This window comes from Oreochromis aureus, linkage group 3, assembly GCF_013358895.1.
Source record: "Oreochromis aureus strain Israel breed Guangdong linkage group 3, ZZ_aureus, whole genome shotgun sequence".
In the NCBI taxonomy this organism is placed as follows: Eukaryota; Metazoa; Chordata; class Actinopteri; order Cichliformes; family Cichlidae; genus Oreochromis; species Oreochromis aureus.
The window spans coordinates 32266992-32287837 of record NC_052944.1 but is presented as its reverse complement, the minus strand read 5'-3'; the positions used below and the strand labels follow the sequence as shown (position 1 = coordinate 32287837).

At 38.3% G+C, this 20846-nt stretch overlaps 1 pseudogene; it reads left to right on the top strand.

The window, feature by feature from the left end:
* The first annotated feature begins 2084 nt into the window (after positions 1-2084).
* On the top strand, positions 2085-13864 carry LOC120433620 (annotated as a pseudogene).
* The last annotated feature ends 6982 nt before the right edge of the window (positions 13865-20846 follow it).

Here is a 20846-nt window from a genome sequence, read left to right as displayed (position 1 = left end):
CTGGAAATCCACGTCCCAAAGACCTCAACATCTACAGGCTGGTGGCTCTGACATCCCACCTGATGAAGACCCTGGCTCAGCTTCAGCCTCAGGTGAGCTCATCACTGGACACACTTCAGTTTGCCTGCCAACTTGATATTGGAGGGGATGATGCTTCCTGCAGAAGTTCTCTGATGACTCTTCAATAGTCGGCCTCATCACTGATGGGGACAACAAGGAGTACAGAGAACTGACCCAAGACTTTGTGGACCAGTGCCAGCAGAACTAACTCCAGATCAACACTGGACAAACCAAGGAGCTGGTGGTAGACTTCCACAACAACCACTAAACATCCAAGGTATGGACATTGATGCTGTGCATAGCTACATGATCCTTGGTGTTCACCTGATGATTAAACTCTACTGGACTCACAATTCAGATGCTCTCTACAGAAAAGGGCAGAGCAGGCTGTAACTGCTGCGGAGACTCAGGTCTTTTGGAGTGAAGGGCCCACTGCTGAAGACCTTCTATGACTCTGTGGTGGCCTCAGCCATCTTTTACGGTGTGGTCTGCTGGGGGGGCAGCATCTTTGCTGGGGACAGGAAGAGACTGAACAGGCTGATCTGGAGGGCCAGCTCTGTTCTAGGATGCCCTCTGGACCCAGTGGAGGTGGTGAGTGGCAGGAGAATGGTGGCTAAGCTGTCATCCCTGTTGGACAACATCTCCCACCCCATGCAGGAGACTCTGACAGCGCTGAGCAGCTCCTTCAGTGGCAGGTGTATTTTTTTTCTAACAACGTAGCATTTTATTCTATTGTATATACCATGTGTGACAGCCAGTGGGCTGGCCTTGTTTTCTTGTTTTCTTGTTGACTGTCTCTTTCAGGTATGTGTTAGGTGGAGCTGACCCAATTATAGATACAGCACACCTGAGAAGGCCAGTCCCAGTATATAAAGCTACCATGACTGAACCTCTGTCTCTCTCTCTCTCTCTTCATCTGGGGCTCATCATGGTCCTTTGGTTATGTTCAGTTATGACTGTTGTATCACTTACAGTTTCTTTACTTTATTTCATTAAAATATCTTACAGACTGTGTGTCACATCCTTTGAGCCGGGTTGTGACATATGTTGTTCTTTTTCATCTTATTCTATTCCAGTGTTTTTCTTAATTTTTGCTACTGTAACTTTGCACTGTCCACTTTCTGCTGTGACACAAAACATTTCTCACGTGTGGGACTAATAAAGGTTTATCTTATCTTTAACAAGAAACTGTAAAAAGGTTTCACAGGTGGCTGGAGACACTGAGTGTGGGGTAGGTGAAGGTTTGGTAACAGAATTAATGGTGTTTAATAAGACATGGAACCTATAACAGTTATTTATTAAATCCAGCTTCGCAGACAGAGTTACACCTATGCCGGTTTTTGAGAGCAGGGCTCAATGATGTAAATTAGGCTGTATGTGTGTAGCATTTCATTTCCCCTTTAAACCAAGAAGAAAACAACAAAACAAAACTGAGCTCCAAGGAACACAAATAACCTCATAAAACAATAAATCGAAAACAGAGTCTGACCTTCCTAGATTACCCGAAGAGTGAGAGTAAGATAATATATGATATATTTTATGTATACCAGATTTGCTGAATTCTGTAGTGTTGCAAAAAAGCAGATTAACCTTGCCTTTGACATAATAAATTTATTTTAGTGATTTAAAGTTCCTAAAAATCACTTAAAGCCTTGTCATAGCTTTCGTGCTCTGCAGGGTATTTCTGCCATTCAAATAAACGTTACTTTTACAGCCTACCTAACAATGTTCAAGGTCTTAAACTGTCAACCAATCAAGCCTCTGTGTCAGGAAGTAGAAAAGCAACTTCCTCATTGTGCTTTGCAGAGTCCAACTGGTACAAACAGATAAGAGATATAAAGATGCAGACAAGAGAACTGCTTATTATTAAACAACATCAAAACAGCCAGTTTGATCATATTAATCAGAGAGTCTGCAGAGTGAGTGGTGCTGAAACAGCTTGGAAAATGAATTTTAACATTTTACGGTCTATTTTCTTGTTTTGTGGCTTGACTTTGGCCCACAGTGGTGTTAATACCACTGAAATGAATCCCTACCATCCTGACATGTGTAACCTCCTGAAAGATTTTGGGGCCGTGACAGAAAAAGTGAAATCTATGGAAACAAGACTGAAGGAAACTGAAATCCGCCTAAAGGAGACAGTAACCAGGCTGAAAGACAGCGAAAACCAAATTTTGGAGCTGCAAAGCAAAGGTAAAACAAAATGAAGTGAGATTTAATTGATTAAACTGTTAAGCATTTTTTTCATTGTGGCTGAATACTCACAATTAATTTGACTCAAAGTAAACAATCTTCAAAAAAATTAGTTTAGGAAGGAAGATGGAAGGTGTTGATGCTCTTATTTTATGTTTTCAAACCTGACAATAGAGCAACTACTCCCTGAAATTCAGTGCTGTAAAAAAAAAAGTCTTGAGCAACGCCTTGTTTCTAGTTTTACAAACATTGTGTATCGGGAAATCGTGTACTGAGTAAAAACAAAGAGTTTATGTCTCTCTAACAACCTGGAAATTTGGTAGGACCACCTTAAATTTTCATATAAGAACATAAAATTAATTACACTGTTTGTCTGATTAAAGTGCTGTATACTAAGATGAAAAAGCTTAAAACAATTATGACATTTTGAAGACCAGATAACATCCATGTTATCTAAAAGCTCATTAATAATACCATAGTAATTTTCCAAATTAAAAGCTAAATGTCACATTTATCTGCTGAGACATGTTGACAAAATATGAAGACATAAAGAAATCTGATACACCTGATCGTCTGTGTGTCCTTACAGATAAGTCATAATGTCTCTGCAGCTCTAGAGCTTCAAAGTCAGTGTGGAACCTACATTTACAACAATTTTATCTTTATGATTTGATTTTCACAGAAAGAACCAAGATAATATTCAGTGCAACAGCAGGAAGAGGCGATGCACACATCGGACCCTTCAACACAGACATAATTATAGACTATAAGAAAGTAATTACAAACTTTGGCAATGCCTACAGTCCAGTCACAGGTAAGATTTACAGTCTCTTGTATGCTCATTTGTTTTATTCACTAAGTAAAAGAGATATAAGTGCAAGATGAAAACATGTTTGCAATTCAGTTTTGGAAAATTATATTTATTGTTATTGTAAAATTAAATGTACTAAACTCAGTTATTAAAAATTTCAAAAGCAATTTACAAATCTGACATTTATATGTAGTTAAATGATGAGAAGTAATGATCAAATTTGAATTTCCATTACTTTTTCCTTTTCTTTTTGATGTGACCAACACTCTTTTATTCTTCAGGTGTCTTTACAGCACCTGTTGCAGGTGTTTATTACTTTACCATCTTCTATCACGGTGGAAGAAGCTATTCACATTATCTGCGTATTTTCAAGAATAATGAGATGACGGTCATAACATCTGATCATAAGACAGAAAGCGATGGAGCTGATAACGGAGGAAATGCTGTGTTCCTGCAGCTGGAGCAAGGAGACCAAGTGTATGTGAGCATGGCTGCAAACACATATGTTTGGGAGCCGACCACACAACTTTTAGTGGTTTTTGGTCACATAAGCGTAAGAAAAAGTAAATGTATGTCTGCTTAGGATGACAGGCCAGAGCTTCTTTAAATACGATGCTTGACACAAATCAAACCAATTTCTGTAACATTCAAATGTGCTTAATAATTTTGTGCTTTAATTTTATTATCACTCTTGAATTTGAAATAATTTTAAGATGCATGTTTATGTCAATTTAATTGATTTGAGTTTCATTACATTGCCTATTGTTAACTGCATTTCGATAGCTTTTAAAAAAAAATCTTTAGTAAGATGCTTTGAGTAGTTTCTGTATTAAAGTTTATTGCTTTATAAACAACGTTGTTTTGCTTTTTTTTCTGCTTGATCCTGAATATAAAAATGTGAGATCAATGAATAAAATTGAAGTAAATAATTTACGTACCATAATGTAAGACTTTTGAAACTTACAGGGACTGCCTCCACTCCTACTTCACAATTATGTGTTGATGATGTATACTAAACAATTGTTGGGGTGCAAATAAATGGGAGTAACTTAGGAGTGAGGAGGATAAACAAACTGGGGCATTTAAGCTGCGTTCATCAACAAACTGATGCCTGAAAAGATGCCACGTTTCTCAAAAACAGCCATGTATTGGCACCTATGTGGAGGTCCCTTTGTTTTGAGCCTGTCAACATTATATAACTTTGAATTATAAGCACAAAATGAATTAGTGAACATAGAACAGAAATGCAAGAAAAATAGAGGATCTTTCATGTTATGACCTGTGTAGGGGCCAGGGTTATAAAATTAAAGGAGATTTACTTCCCCAAGACCCAAGCAGCCACAAGAACAACTTCTTAGCAAGAGATACACGTTATCTATGCCAGATATGCTAAAAAAAAACAAAAACACACCATTGCAAAAAACAGCTTTTACCTGCTTACATAATAAACAAATTTATTATTGTCATCAAGTTCCAGCCTTTTCATAGCTTTCATGCTTTGCAGGGTATTTCTGCCATTCAAATAAACGTTATTTTTATTTTTAACAATTTTGGACTCACCTTTTTTAATGCACTTTTAAAAGCTTTAAAATGTCAACAAAACAAAATACAGTTAAAAGTCGAAAAACTGATGCCCTCCAAATCAGCTCAGCAGGCCAGGTCTTGTGGTCCAATTCTGCTCCCCAGGCCTTATGTTTGACATGCCTGATTTAATACACATTATTGTCACACTGCGCACCAGTAGCTAGAAATGTTGCAATTTTCAAAATGAATCATTACCTAATCCCTGTCACTGGCTATCGCAATTGCATACATAAAGTTTTTGTTAACTACTGTAAAGATCCCAGTTAGATCTCTACAGAAGTTCAAGGGTCAGTGTCTCTGATCCTAGGGTATTACAGAAATGGATTAAAGCTAGTACTTGGGGATTTACCCAGCACTCATTACCTCTGTCTGAATGCCTACCACAAAGTCTGCTAGAATATGCCCCCCACTAGCAACCCCGAATAAGGTACAATCAACAGCCACATTCATTAATGCTCCCCATAATGATCTATGGCACTTGGAAATTTGTTGGGATTTATCTTTTGTGGCTTGAAAAATAGCTTACAGGGATCTATTAAATGTGAAAGGCTAGAATAACCAATAAGAACCTTACAAAAATAAAATGTTAATACCCAAGTTTTACATTTACATTTCAAAAGAATCCAAAAAAAGGAATGCCCAAAAAATTACCTCTAGTTGCTGATAGGATCCTTTCTTAAGCAATTTAGTAAGGACAAAGCAAACATCTCAATCAGTTAACAATGTTCACATAATCAAATCATTTCAAAAATTTGAAGAAAAATAATGGTTTTGATTAGGTTTCAGTGAGCGAGAACACCCCAGCTGCAGATTAAATCTCCCTTTAGCCATGCAGGATAAAATGCTGCATAAAATACTTTTTGAGGAGGTAGAACCCCGTGCAAAATTCTCAAAACTTGCTCTAAGGCTGTGTCCAAAATCAGGGAAAGGATGCATCAAATGCCATATTTGGAGGCAATGATGTCACAGCGACGCAACGAAGGATGTCCAAATTCGAAGAGTCCTCCAGATGTGGCGACAAATGCATCCTTATTTTCCCAAATTTCAAGGATGGGTCGGGTGTATCCTTCGTGTCCTACCATATCCCAGGATTCATTGCGGGCCATACAAGGAGATTTTTTTTCTGATGATAATGGTGGTCGAAGTGGGAGAGGAAAACAGTTTCAAATGTAAGTAAATGAAAATCTGGTTGTACAAAAGTGAATTTTTTTATAGCGGTTGTATTGTTAAGCTTTGGGCATCTGCATAGACATGTTTTGTTTTTATTTAAAATAATCGTGAACTAGCTTGTATGGCTCCCGTGGTCTTTCAGGTATCGCCGCTTAGATACAGCTAATTTTGATTTTTGCAAATTAACCTTTTTGTGGTATGTTGTAGGGAAAAAAGATGAACAAAGGGCGAGCACAGCCACAACACACAGCATTGTGAGAGTTTGATGGTACAACACAACAACAAACAGGGGAAGACTGAGGACTAAAACACACAGGCAAGATAACGAGAGGAAGGAGAACAATGGGAAACACAACTGGGACAAATCAGACACAAAGAGAGAAGGGGAAGCAAAACTAGATACACTGACGTTGGACAAGGAGTATCAAAATAAAACAAGAAGTATGAGACATAATCAGACTTGCCACAGAGACGTGGAACATGACAGGCTCAGAACGAACCACACAACACAGGGGAGGCACAGAAACAGAACATGGAGCACAGAGACAAGAATAACTAACAGTGACATGAAAACATGACTAACTGGGAAGACTCAGGAGATGAACAAACACAGAGACTCAAGGCTGAGCTAACACAAGTAAGATCACTGAGAACTAAAGAAACCCAAAAACATGAACAAACAACAATCAAAGAACATAATTACAAACACAAATACTGTGTCACAGGCCCAGAACCGTGACAATCTTAAACAGAAATACGGTGTCTTCCTTTCAGATTACAATTTTTTGTCTACAAGGTTTAAACATTGGAATTGTTTTGTTGTAATTATAATTTTCTTATTTCACTTTATTGATTGTTGATTATATTTTGATTACATTTATGATTTGATTACAGCAGAAATAACTATCAGCAAAAATGTATACATAGAACTTTATCACTCTGTGCTACATTACACCTACAAAGGCTGGATTTTAGCCCTTTTAATTCATTTGTGGTTGGAGTTGAGCTGAGGGATTTCAGTGTTCTTGACAGACTGTTACTTCAAAAGGCTGGTGTAACCTGCAAGAGATATTAAAAACAAACTAATTAACACTCAGATTTTTCCCTTTATTGCTTCGCAAAGAATTAAGAATGAAATGTCCACAATTTAGAATTAATAGCAGGAAGTTTTATTAAGTTTTATTAAGTTAATTAAGGGCAAAGCAAAAGCAGAATCAAAAATAATAACAATCACAAAATAATAATCAATTTTGTAATTGATTATTACACACAATAATAATCGGGTTTATTATTATTGGGCAGCTGTGGCTACAACTGTAGCTTGCCTCCACCAGTGTGTGAATGTGTGTGTGTGTGTGTGTGTGTGTGAATGGGTGGATGACTGGGTATGTAAAGCGCTTTGGGGTCCTTAGGCGGGGCTAGTAAAAGCGCTATACAAGTACAGGCCATTTACCATTTACCATTTATCTGTCACACCTTAATGGCCGGTCCGTGAAAATATTGTTGGACATAAACTGGTCCGTGGCACAAAAAAGGTTGGGGACCGCTGATCTAATTAACCTACTCTGAGCTAATGCTGATTTTGTTCTTCTCTTTCGAAAGGGTTTGGTTGGAGAAGAGACGGCCTCATCCAGTGCTTTAGATGTGCTCTGTGTTACTGGAAACACTCCAACACAGCACTGGTAATGATGATCAAACATAGAGTCCAAATTGCAAGCCCACAATTTGGATTTATTTCAGATTTTAAGATTTCATTTTAGCACAAACCCTTTTAATCCAGTTATACAGAACACCCACTAAACATTACACGTTGGCTAAATGTGCAGATCGTGGCTATATTTGGTCCGTCAGTCCATGACAAATTCTGGAAATCTATACGACGTCCAAACTAGTTCCACAATTTAGGCGTCCAACCATGACCCAGCCTGGGACGTCAACATGACGTTCAACATTAGAACTGTGGACTGGGTAACTTTTGGATGTCTATGTCAGGTGCAGGAAATTTACATAATTAATAAATGCAATATGTTTTTTAACAAATTGTCAGGGTCCTGAGTCTGTCTACTCGGTTTCGTTTTGATCATTATTATCCGATGTTTCTGGTTAACTCTTGTTTTCTTGTTAGGTTTTGGTTTAGGTTTATAGTTAAAGCTCCCTCTGTGCTATGTCTAGTCTGCGTCTCTGTGCCTGCCTTCATCCCACATCTCTGGGACCAGAGCAGGTTGTCATAGTGTTTGGCCTGTGTTTGTGCATGCATGTCGTACTTCCTGTTTTACGTTGAAGGTCTGCGTCTTGTGTCAGTTTGGCGTCTTCCGTGTCTCATCATGTGTAACCGTCATCAGCTGTGTCTCCCAGCTGTTTCCTCTTTGTCCTGTGCACCTTTTTGTATTTACTGCCTGTGCTTGCCCTGTTCGTTGTTGCATCGTCCCTCATTGCTGTGTGCGTTACCCCGTGTTCTCCCTGGCTGTGTCCCAATTAAGAGATGCACGCTTGAAGTACGCATTTCAAGTGCGACACGTCACCGCCACGCCGCGACGACGGCTGTCCCAATTCAAAGTGCACTTCAAATGCATACTCCAAATGCGCCGTCGATTTCCCCAAATATCAAGCGTGGTCCGGTGCACGCCTGCGGCTCCATATATCCCACAATCCATAGCGGCGGTGGGTGTGGATAATTTTACCGCAAAATACGGCAGAAGGGAGCGGCTGAAGAGTGAACTGTCAAAAGTAAGTACTGAATATGATGTCACTTATTTATGTGCGAATGTTTAAGAACTTTAAAACATTACTGTTGGCCACATGTCGGCAAAGTTATGTGACATTAGTGATGTTTGTACTTTCAGCGTTAACTTGGTTTTAAAGCCTCTACTTCTAAATATATATATAGTCGACCTTTATCTTACAGAGAATGTGATGATTTTATGCGTAATTAAAGTCAGTCATATATCCACAAACACAACAAGCTGAAAGTCAGTGATGCTGCTCGGTTTGCAGTCCTGAATATCACGGCACAAGCAGGATTCACTGCACTGTTAATGTTAGCTATGTTATATTGCTGCCTCTGTTCGGTGATGTCGAGCCAAACGGACTTTAACGTGTGTTTGAACGAGCTGACGGTTCACTCGTTAAGCTGAAAGAAAGATGCTTTAATCACAGCAGTCACACATGTGTCCACTGGACCATCTGGGAACTCTTCTTGTTTAGCACTCGTAATAACACAAACACTAAATCCTCCTTCTCTTGTGCTGTTTTGTAGCAGTGTATACACCTGAGACTGTCACCTGTCTGTCTGTCCTGCACTCTCTCTGTTTCTTTCTCTCTGATTGTGGAATAAAAGTATGAACATGTATTTATAAGTTACACTTGTGTTTGAATCCTGCAGCTTATCACACATTTGATTTCCATGTGTGACGACTGCAAGTGTCCAGAGTGAGGACAGACTGAGGGACCCACTGCTGCACATCATCTGTGAGGCTTTGCACCCCTGATGATCCACCAGGACAAACTCAGCAGTGTGTGAGGAAGAGGAGGAGGAAGAGCCAGCAGCAGCTGACAGATGGAGAGAATAGACAGACTGTTCCCTGTTTGTGAAGGACTGCTAGAAAAGTTTACAATAACTAATTGTCTGTCCTGAATCAGTCTTATTAGATAATGTTCAAATAATGTTATCATCCCAGTGTTTTCAGTGTGGGAGAAAGTACTCAGGGCCTTCAAGTTACACACTATGAAAGGCAGCAACAAGTTTAATATTCAGAAACCTAAAGTATGTATCAGCAGCAGAATGGAGCTAAAAATAAATGTTTGTTTCAGTTCTATGAAGCTTTGAGTATTTTGGATTAGTAGCACTGCTGTGTTTGTTGCATCATATTGCTGTAATTGTTTATATGCTTTATATATTCTGAGGTAAGTTGATCTATAGTGTTACATCATATTCTATAAGGATGTTATGTGTTTATGTACTTTCTGCCCAGTTTGACCCATTTAGCAGAAGTCAGCCTGTTTAAGGCTCTGATATCTATTCTGTATGACTTAAAGCAGTTATGACATGCTCTGATTTTCTCACCCAATAAAGGAATATTTAATATATCAGTCTGATCTTCATTCTATCAGAAACAGTTATCACAGCTCGTACATTTTCTTTTTACACATATATGTAAGCATTGAGCCGAAGAACAATGTTTGTCTCTTATATATAATACATCTGTATATACACTGTTAAAGATACTTGTCTTTGAGTGAAGATTTAAGGTGATAGGAAATATAAATAACTGCTACTTGCATCTTTGACCCAGAGTTAGAATAGAATAGAATAGAATAGAATGCCTTTATTGTCACTATACAGTTGTACAATGAGATACAGAGCATCTCCTACTCAGTGTAAACATGCTGGGGGGGGGTACAGTTCTGCAGCGCTATATACATATGTTCAAGCTCATATATATATATAATCTGACAAAACATATAATATTGTCCATATTATATTAACATTACCACAGTGAGATGACTTTAGTCTCATGAACAACATTAGCTAATTATCATTTACTAACTAATCTTGAAATGACTGTTCAGTACAGAAATGAAGCCCAACTATCATGTTTTACAGTCCTGTGGTCTCAACTGATCAAAGTGATGTCATGACAAAAATGAATGACCAACAAAACATTTTTTCTCCTTCATTTCTGTCACACAAAGCTGTATGAAACATTTCTTGCGGTTAGTATCATGGTTGCTAGGCAACCTGAACAGCGCGACGAAGGCTAGACCGTCCCATTTCACAAGCCTCTCACTTCCGCACTTCCCGTACTTGTAGTACGCACCGTACGTAGTACGCGTAGTGTGCGTACTTCAAGCGTGCATACCCTGAATTGGGACACAGCCCCTGTGTGTGTAGTGCTTCCCAGTTTAGTTTAGTTTTGTACCGTTTCATCTGTGCCAGCAAATAAAGCTGCATTTTGAGTTCAACCACATGTGTAGTAAGTCCTGCATTTCGGGTCCAATCTCCTGCCTGCCACACAGCGATACATGACACAAATAACATAATTGTTGTTATGAACATGATACATAGGAATACAGATTCTTTTAAACAAAACAATGTATTGTGTAATCCGGTCTTTAAATGACGACATGATGAATCCTGCTTCTGGGCCAAAACTACCCTGGATTTAATTAGGCTGTTGTGTTCTTAACATGTTTTAATGCTTTGTATGTGGTTCTATGTATTGTCAAAAGCCCTAAAAACAGTCAGTGATCACTGTCGACTTCTCTGGGTTTTATTACCGCTATTCATTTTAAAGCTCAGTTTTTAAAACCTTACGCAACTACAGCACAGCCCATGCAGCAGTATATTAATGACCAACCTCGGATTGTGGATGAATTATCTCAGTTGTTCTCCTGACTGAAGTTTGGTCCATTTACAGCATCCTGCCATGCGATTGCATTTGTCTCTAACCATCGAGAATCCTCACGGCAACTTTTATCGAGTGGAAAGAAGTCAGCGTTCATCCTCCACCTTCACTGTTTATATTATGCTAACATAGCTGTGTCGCTAGCGATCATGTACCACAGCGTTAAATATCAGCTAGTCAAACTAAAGTAACCCTACAAGCGTCACTGCTGTTTACTTTCCTGTCTTTATTTATGTCGGAAGGGATAGCAGAGCTGTACGTTTTAATTTGTTTGAGAAATCTCTCCGAGTAGAGATTAGATGGAAACTAGTGAGCTAACTCCTTGTTAACTTCTAACTCCATTAAGTTTAATAAATTCCACTTTCATGGATGCCTGGATGTTAAACTTGATTGTTACACCTGGTAAAGCAGCCACACTGATCATTTTATTACAGATGAAAGAATCTAGACAGTTTTCAACTCTCAGTGATCCCGCAGTGCTCGTTTGACTTAGAGACCTGCAGCGGAGTTTGGGCCCAGACACGGCTAATGACGTCAGACTTAAAGACCGGATAGCCTCTTGATTTGTTCAGCACATGTGGGAGTTGTTTTTGTTATTTGACATTTTCCTGTTTTTCTTTAACTGTATTTTTTAAGACATTTTCACTCCTCACACTACATTTCTCTGTTAACATATTAATCAAACTTATATTTTGATTCATTTTTTGATTAAGAATAAAGAATAAAGTTACTACCAGCAACAGCACACAAAGAACAGACTGATTTAGTCTCTATAAATCACACATAAGACTGGATGTTGAGCTTTTCACTTCATTTCTGGCCGGAGTCGAGCCAAGAGCTCTCAGCCTTCATGACACTGCCTGATGGTCACGTGTTAAAGTCTGTATGCCTTACACAAACATACTGAGCGTGATATTTGTTTTGAATTTGCTTATGAGGAAAAACAGAAGTAGAGTTAGATACTCAGTCTAATGTGCCTCGATACATGTACATGATAAATGTAGGAGGCAGTGACTTTATCCAGCTAATCCAAGAGTCCGGCATCACTTCAGCAAGCACAAGATGAATCTTGTAAAGCCTCTGCCCATTGAATCTATTTGGATTAGGGAACTGTGAGAACTACAGGTTTTTATAGACTGGGATACAGTGTGGTCTAATCTAAGTTTGACTTCTAGGAACCTGGCACATCAACTAATTTGTTTCAAAACCATCCACAGAGCATACATTACACCCTATAAGAGATTCCAGATGAAACTATAGGCTACGTATCACCGTCACATATGCAACAATTCATCACCAGGCACGTTCTTACATTTGTCTCCTTAATGATACCTCTGACATCTCCTTAAAACAAATACAATGCAAAATTTTGTTTGCCGGATTCACATCTGCAAAGAAGACAATTACAAAGCATTGGTTCAGTCCTGACATTTGTATGGAAGTATTGTGGATACGACGTCTTCTCTGTATAGTTATTTTTGAACATACTACTGCAAGATTAAATAAAGCTCGACCCACAACTGTCGAAGCTTGGAAAATCTTCTCATCCAAAATGATCTGCTGGAAGAGGCAATAACTGGTTGTAACTTTGTGTACATTCTTTTATTTGTATTTCCAGTGTATTTTTTTCTCCATGCCTTGTGACCAATGTTGCTTTGCTTCTGCAGTTTATACGTATGCTGTATATGTCTGTACCCCCCCCTGCTGGCTCAACTAATGTAGTGATTTGTTTCTGAAAGCTGAAATATTTCATCAAACTCCAATATCACATCCTAACAATGCTTTTTTTGGTTAACCATTATGACAAAAACAAATCATTGCCCTGTTCATTGGCCGTAACATGAGTGTGTGGGTCGGTTTGTTCAGAGACAGCTGGAGGTGGTCAGATGGGAGTGATTTCTCTTTCAGATACTGGGATATGCAGTTATTCAATGATGAACAAAGCAACAAGACATGTGCTATGACTCTGTTAAACAGATCAGGAAATTGGAGCTCTGATGAATGTGACAAAGAAAAACACTTCTTCTGTTATGATGGTGAGTTTTCGTCTGTAAATATGGAGAGAAGTTGTTTTGGATTCCTAATAGTTTAAAAACACAAATATTTGAGGATGTTGTCGACTTTCTGCACAAAGTTCATTAATATTATATTTCATATTAATATTATAACTATAGTACTGAGGGCAGAGTAACACACAAGCTTTTTGTAATTTTTGCTTTAGAACAACATAAACAGCATAGAGAGTTTCTCATGTTCTCATGAGATTCAATCGAACCTGTTTTTTGTTTTTATGGCAGATAAATTGATCCTGATCAAAGAAAACAAGACCTGGGAGGAGGCCTTGGATTACTGCAGAACATTTCACAGGGACCTGGTTTCCATCACTAACCCTCAAGAACAGGGATGGGTGCAAGACAAAGCAAGGAACGCCTCGAGTCCTTTTGTCTGGCTCGGCCTGCGCTACTCCTGCACTCTGGGTCTGTGGTTCTGGGTCAATGATCAGCTGGTCTGCTCTGAGAAGTGGGGCAAAAATGGAATGACTGAAGAGTGTGATGTGGCTGTGGGCATGCAGAGTGGAGGACAGTATGAGTGGTTCAGTCAGAGAGACAATGAGATATTTAATTTTGTTTGTTTCAAATAAGACTCCATTTATTACAGACTTCATTCTGGAGTGAATTTTTTGATTTTGTAGTTTTCCGCTGTGTCAGTTTTTGGTGATGGGAAAATTTTAACTAAGAGCAAAACAAAAAAATCTATAGTCGTAAACTGCACAATATTGAAAAACGAATACCACAAACCAGAGCATTTATATTGCAAACTGTCACAAAAACCACATAACTACTTTTTTCATAATGATGTCCTATGACAGTCAATGTGATTGTGAAGTTTGTGCAAGTCTGTATAAACTGGACTGTCTGCTCGACAGTCTTTGTTGATGCAAATATTTTGCAAACTGTCTGTGAGAAACTCGAGACATGTCTGAGTGAAGTAAATCCAGCAGCTGGTCACTTTTGTTTTAGTGCCAAGAGCCTGCGCTAGCTTTCAGATGTCTGCTGATCTCTCTGCATTCCTTCAGCTCGAATAATCTAGTCCCATTTCATATTGTGGCATAATGTTCCAGATAATTCTCCAATAACTTCATTTGTTTGTCGCAGCTGCAGATGATAACTGGCGACACATACAAAGGTGTAAACAAAGCTAAAGAAAAATTAACTCCTAGCATGTAGAAAACATGTCCTCCACCCTCTGGAAACATGTGACTACAGAGCCTATAGAAGCAGTATTAAAAACAACATCTAAAATGAGTCAAAGTTTGACGTCCACAATGACCACATGGAGGTCTACAGACGACAACACTAATGTTGTAATGTGCAAGATATTTAGTAGAGTTTAAAAAAAAAAGTTCTCCCCCATCAGTGGACCGAAATTAAACCTCCAAAACTGACATACACTGTAAAGGACATCACTCTGACGTCACTTTGCACTGTCAATGTTATTGACTCTTTAAAATCTGTGTTTCAATCACAATTTCCTCAATTTAATCCCCTTTTTCTTTCTCACAACCTAAACGTCAAACATTCAGACATCAGTGTGCTCTGTGTGTGAGAGTGAATGAAAGCACACACAGCCATTGTATTTTTCCTCCACCCAGCCTCTCAGTTAGGCCTGAGTTAGGTCTTTCTTTGATTCATTATTATATTTTATGTCTCTTTATTCCTTATCGTGGTTTTTCTTCTTCAAAAGTATAATGACAGGTTGGTGACACGGTTTTTATCTTCTCAGTCACAGACATGAATATAAAAAGTCAACGATGGATCCTGTCTGCACACACAGTCCTTTCACCAAGCACTCTGTCTCTCTTTGTCATAATGTAAATGACATCTTTTATAACTGGAATATACAAATCCCTGTCATCAGTGGATCATTCAAATGGGAAATCCAGAGTCTTTTATTTTAATATTCAAATCCTGACCAGGAGCTCTCTTTACTGTATTTCAATTTACCTGAGAGCTGTCTGACGTCGGATAAAGAGGAAATTCTCACATGTAAGTTTAAAAACTGTAATATCATTTCATGTTTGTGCTACAGAGGTGATATGTAGAGAAAATTTAATATATTTTGTCACATGTTACAAAAAATAAACATTTATCTTGCACAACTTTTACTGAAAAGACTTGTGAGCTTAAAATAACAAGAGCTTCCAAGATGAGTAACATTAATAGTTTCATTCTTTTCTCTTTAAAGAATAAAAAAGCTAATTAAATAATCTCATATAATCTCTATATGATATTTCCGCATTTCAGGTCAGTGCTGCTTCTTTACATGCCGCCTGTATGAGTACCACTTTATTGAAGAAAACAAGAGCTGGTATGAAGCACAGAGATACTGCAGAGAGAAATATACAGACCTGGCCAAAGTGTTTGACATGACAGACATGAGCAGACTCTGTAACTCCACACAGAATCAAGGAGAAGCCTGGATTGGACTGAACAACAACACAGGTGGAAACAGGACGTGGCATTGGTCTCTGCCAGGAGTGGAATACATTCAAAATGACAGCAGCTGGAATCTGAGTGGAAGAACTGGTAATGAGTCACCTGGGAACTGTGGGAGGAAAAGATACGATAATGGAGATAAAAAGCTGGCAGATGTTTCATGTGATAATAAAATAATAATAATAATAATAATTCTAAAAGTTAATGTTGCTACTGCTTTTTCTTTTCTTTTTGAAAATGTTGTTTGAAAACTTTATGTAAAGAGCTACAGGTCATATAGTTTGCATCCAGCTGTGTTCTGTATTACCTCAAATATTGGCTGATAGTTTATGACACTTTATTTCTGTATCAAACTTTGTGTGTCCAATCTGTAAGCATTGTTCTCCTGTTTTTGTGATTGGCATCTTAAAAATACAGTGCGTTCTGGATCTACCCTGTGTGTTGTCATTTATTTTTTGTTACAATGTACTTTAAAAACTTTCACATCTATAAATAGGTTGTAAAGTATATATGGTCCCCACTTTAGATGGGCTCACTCAAGATACTTTACTAACAAGTAGTAAATGGTTTGTAACTTCCTAAATAAGTTTATTAAGGTATTCATGAGTATTTATAGTTAATCTATCGAAAAAGAAGTTGGTCGATAGTGAGTTACAGCTTTGACAGCCTTTAAGTGACAGTTATAAATGTATTGTAAGACATTTATTAAGATATAGCAGCTGACTGATGTAACCCTGATATTCAGTGTTGATAAAACATCTAGTTTGAAACTACTAAGGGGGCTGGGAAGGGCACCTGTAACCGGAAGGTCGCCGGTTCGATCCCCGGCCTCTCTGTCCTGGTTGTTGTGTCCTTGGGCAAGACACTTTACCCTACCGCCTACTGGTGTTGGCCAGAGGGGCCGATGGCGCGTTATGGCAGCCTCGCTTCTGTCAGTCTGCCCCTGGACAGCTGTGGCTACAACTGTAGCTTGCCTCCACCAGTGTGTGAATGTGAGCGTGAATGAATAATGGCATTGTAAAGCGCTTTGGGTGCCTTGAAAAGCGCTATATAAATCCAATGCAATGTATTATTACTATGTGTAGTATATGTAGAGTTTATAGTATTATGTAGGGTATGTTAACCATCTACTTACCTTTCACCAATGGTTTTGTATACCATTGAACATCCTGAAATGAGTGGTTTGTAACTGATGCAGAGTAGCGTTTATAAATGATTAATCAATGAGTTTTAGAACATGAAAACATAATTAATAAAAAGTGTTGTACATTAGCTTATTCATCATGAATAAAGTGTTTAAAGCAGTGCTTGAAAACTATTAACTGATTATGAGAAATACTTTGTAGATGCTGTAGAGAGAAGTAGCCATTAACTAATGCTTAACAGATGATTAACTAATGCTTAATAGTGTGCACTTATTATAAAGTGTTACCCCTATTTCTTTTCCATATGGGCAGCTTTGGTTAGCATAACATAAACGCAGTGATGCTGGAGGATGAACGGTAACTTTTTCCACTGTTAGGGTTCAATGTTGAGAGAAGAATCCATAAAACCACAGATCCAGGCGTGTGCAATTTAGACGGCATTTTAATGAACACATGTGTGAGTTCAACAACCCAATCAGTGTTGAACTGAACTTACAATCATGAGACAAGGTTTTATATGGGTACAATAACAAAGCCCCCCTCTTTTACAAAAATAGACAATAGTACAGCTTACGTCAATCCAAACCACAAAATGTTCCATGACCTTTAACATTGCTCTAAAAAACATTGTCTTCGGGTCGGTGCTTCCCCTCTTCGCTGTCGCTTGTCGGGTGCACTTCCTCTAAGTACTTCGGCACACTTCTGCATTTCTGCCCTACCAAAATAGATCTGTTATGGTGTGTGTGAGTGCGTACACGTGCAAGGGCGCGTGCATGCTGTGTACGGCGTACGTGTCATGACCTCTCACTATTTGTCTGTCTGTACGTGCATCTGCTTTTCTGAACCTTAGTTGACCTTAACTGAACTTTCCCCTATCAGTGATTCCTCTAACTAAGTGTGTGTTAATCAACGATACATGCATAACACCCTGCTCTTTGGCTTGCAGTCACTCTGCTTTCGGTTTCACTTCTGCAAAACATGCTCTGCAGACGCGTTTCGTTTCCTGTCTCATTTTGGCACAGAGAGTATTTTCCTGTCTCTGCCCTCTACACAGAGATCATAAAAGCATTAATAACTTTTAAATTATAGATTCAACTCAACCCTTTAAAATGGTTCTTCTTTGGACCTGTAATAAAGGCTATAACCATATATTTGAACATCTGAATGCATCTAACTGCAACCTCACTATTAATACTGAAATGTTAATGATGATTATAAAAATAGCAGCAACTAATAGCAGGACAATATTTCTATTCCTGACACTCCCACTCTTGACCTCTTGACCACAAGAGGTCACCATACTGTGTGTTGGGTCACTCCTTGGCCCATTCAGCTGCTCCCCTGTCCATCCCAGACATCATGGACATTTAGGATCACTGTTCTTAGCTCTGACCCTCTCTTGGCATCCTGTGACTTAACAAATCAGACAACCTCATGTCATCTAGGTGGTCTTAGTTATAAAATGCCCGCTCCCACTTGAGAACACTTCATGCTTAAGTGGTCTCTGCTCCTCTTCTGGGTCCCACTCTAGTGGAAATCTGGCCACCTGCAAAGGAAATAAAACACTTTCTCCCTACTATGCTCTAAGTTACTCTGTTCCTCGATTGTTCTCAAAACATGAACCTAATTTCGTATTTGGTTTTGACTTTTATTCCTATATAATCTTAAACATCACTCATCTCCATCTACAGCTTTCTAACAGTCTTACAGCACTGCTGTCATACGTTTCCTGTTTTCCTTATCTGATCATCAACATCCTGTGCACAAAACTGTCCTGCTGCTGCAAGTGCCTCTCATCTAAAGTCACCTCTCACCAGCAAAATCATCATAAAATCATTATAAGGGCTTATTCTACTAAAAGGATCAAAGAAAAAACGACCACTTTAATCACTAAGTGTAAGCACATAGTTAATTGCTCCTAGATAAACTTCATCATAGCTAAAAACTGAACTCTAACAGTATTTTGAACTCCCATTTTCTGGGTAATAACCTGTTTGAATATATCATTTTATTTCATTTTGCTGCTTTTAATGTAATGACTCCCTCTAACTTAAACTTTATCAGACTTAACCAACATATATAAGCTTTCTCCCTTTGCTTCTGTTTTCTGTATTTCTGTATTCTGTAACTGCTTTTTATATAAGAGGACTAAGTTAGAGCTGCATCTGTTATCTCAATATTTTATATGTCACTCAGTTTAGTTACAAGCAAAACTCCTATTCAGTTCCTCTTTCTGTCATTTGTTATTGGGCCAACTCAAATTCAGTTAAAAGCTAAAGGAATTTCAGGCCCTAGGCCTCAAATCAATACTGTCCTGTGTGTTGATGAACTCTGTATGTCTGTAAGCGTGTGCAATCCTTCAAAACTCAGGTCATTCTCACAGTAGATTGGCTAATCATAACGTTAACCAAAAGTTTATGACCCTCAAGAGACGACTCTCTGAGCCACAACTCCGTCAAAGGCACAAAAATGCAATGTGTATGAAAAATCATTTCTACATATATAATCTCCAATATTATTCATCTTATCCTAAAAATCAAAAAGAAATCACACTTTTTCTACTCATAAAATGTTCACTATTTTCCCCAAAGCATATCCTTTATTCCCACAGTTTCCCCTTTAAATTTGGTGTACAACTTCTTTTTTAACCCCAGCAATTTATCTTCTAAACAGAATTCAGTTCATTTTACTCCTTTCTTTAGAATTAACAATCTCTGCCTCAGTTTTACCATATCTAAATTATCAAACAACCCCAATCGTTATAAAATCCTAGTAAAACCCCTTTCAAATTAAACAAATTAAATCTTAAATCCTCTCTTTTTGACACATCTCGCATGTGGCAAAAAACTCAACATGCTCCACCCAAGCTTAACAAATTAAAAGGAAAAAGGTTAGTCATTTCATTTCCCAGAACAGCTCAGCAATTCTCCTCTCCGGTGTTTTGCTCCAGCCCTGAAAACCTGTGTTTAAGGAACAAAATCAATTTAATCATCATGTCAAATCTTCTCCAACTCGTTGCTCCATTGAACTCTGGATCCTTGGAATTTCCTGAAAACAAAACCTTTACTCAACTCTCCCCCTATATGATCCAATCTGTGTCATGACACAAAATAAACTTAAACAGAACAGTTATTAATCATGTGTTACCTCAGTTAATGGTAACTTGAATCTCATCAAACAATGTTTCCCTTTTAGCATTTAGCATTCTCCCAACAATATAATGTAATCCCCTAATCTAACCCCAGTAAAAAGAAATTTTCTCCAAACATACATCAGCAACCCAAAATCAGCATCCCCAGATTTAAGTCTCCCACTTGTCCTTTCATTTATTTCCCCCCTTGGTCCCCTCACTCACATTCACTCACACGCATTCACACCTGATATTTTTTGCTGATACTGCAGCCTTCTGCGCACGTCATCAGATGCTCCACATCAGCAAAATGAGCTCAATCCTTTGTTTTATTTCGTTTTCCTTTTTAGGAAAATAGTTCTCTATACTTTTGACTGGATTGAATCGATACAACCCATTTTTAGACAGAGACTTGCCGCCCATCAGTCTCTGATTGTAATCAATTATAATTCTGTAATGCCCACCTGATTTTTGTACTTGGTAATTTTGTCAGCGCCGTCCGTTCACTCTCTTCCAGGCCTGCTTAGAACAAAAATGAAAAAAGAGAGCTGATTATTAGCTCATCAAAGTACAAAACAAAATCACCTGACAGGTTTTTTCCTGAGTGCACTACTACAAAAAATTTTGGGGCCCCTCTCAGACATATCCCTGTCTAATCAAACACCTCTCTGGAAATAATCAAACACCCTCAAAAATCTGAAACAATCTTAAATTTCACCCGTTCAACACACGAAAACCTCGTCAAAAGATCAAAGACCGTTTGCACAATGTCACCCTTCCTCACTTTACCATGTGTTTTCATTCAGCACAAAATAAAACCCAATTTCAACAACGTATCATCCTTAAATTATA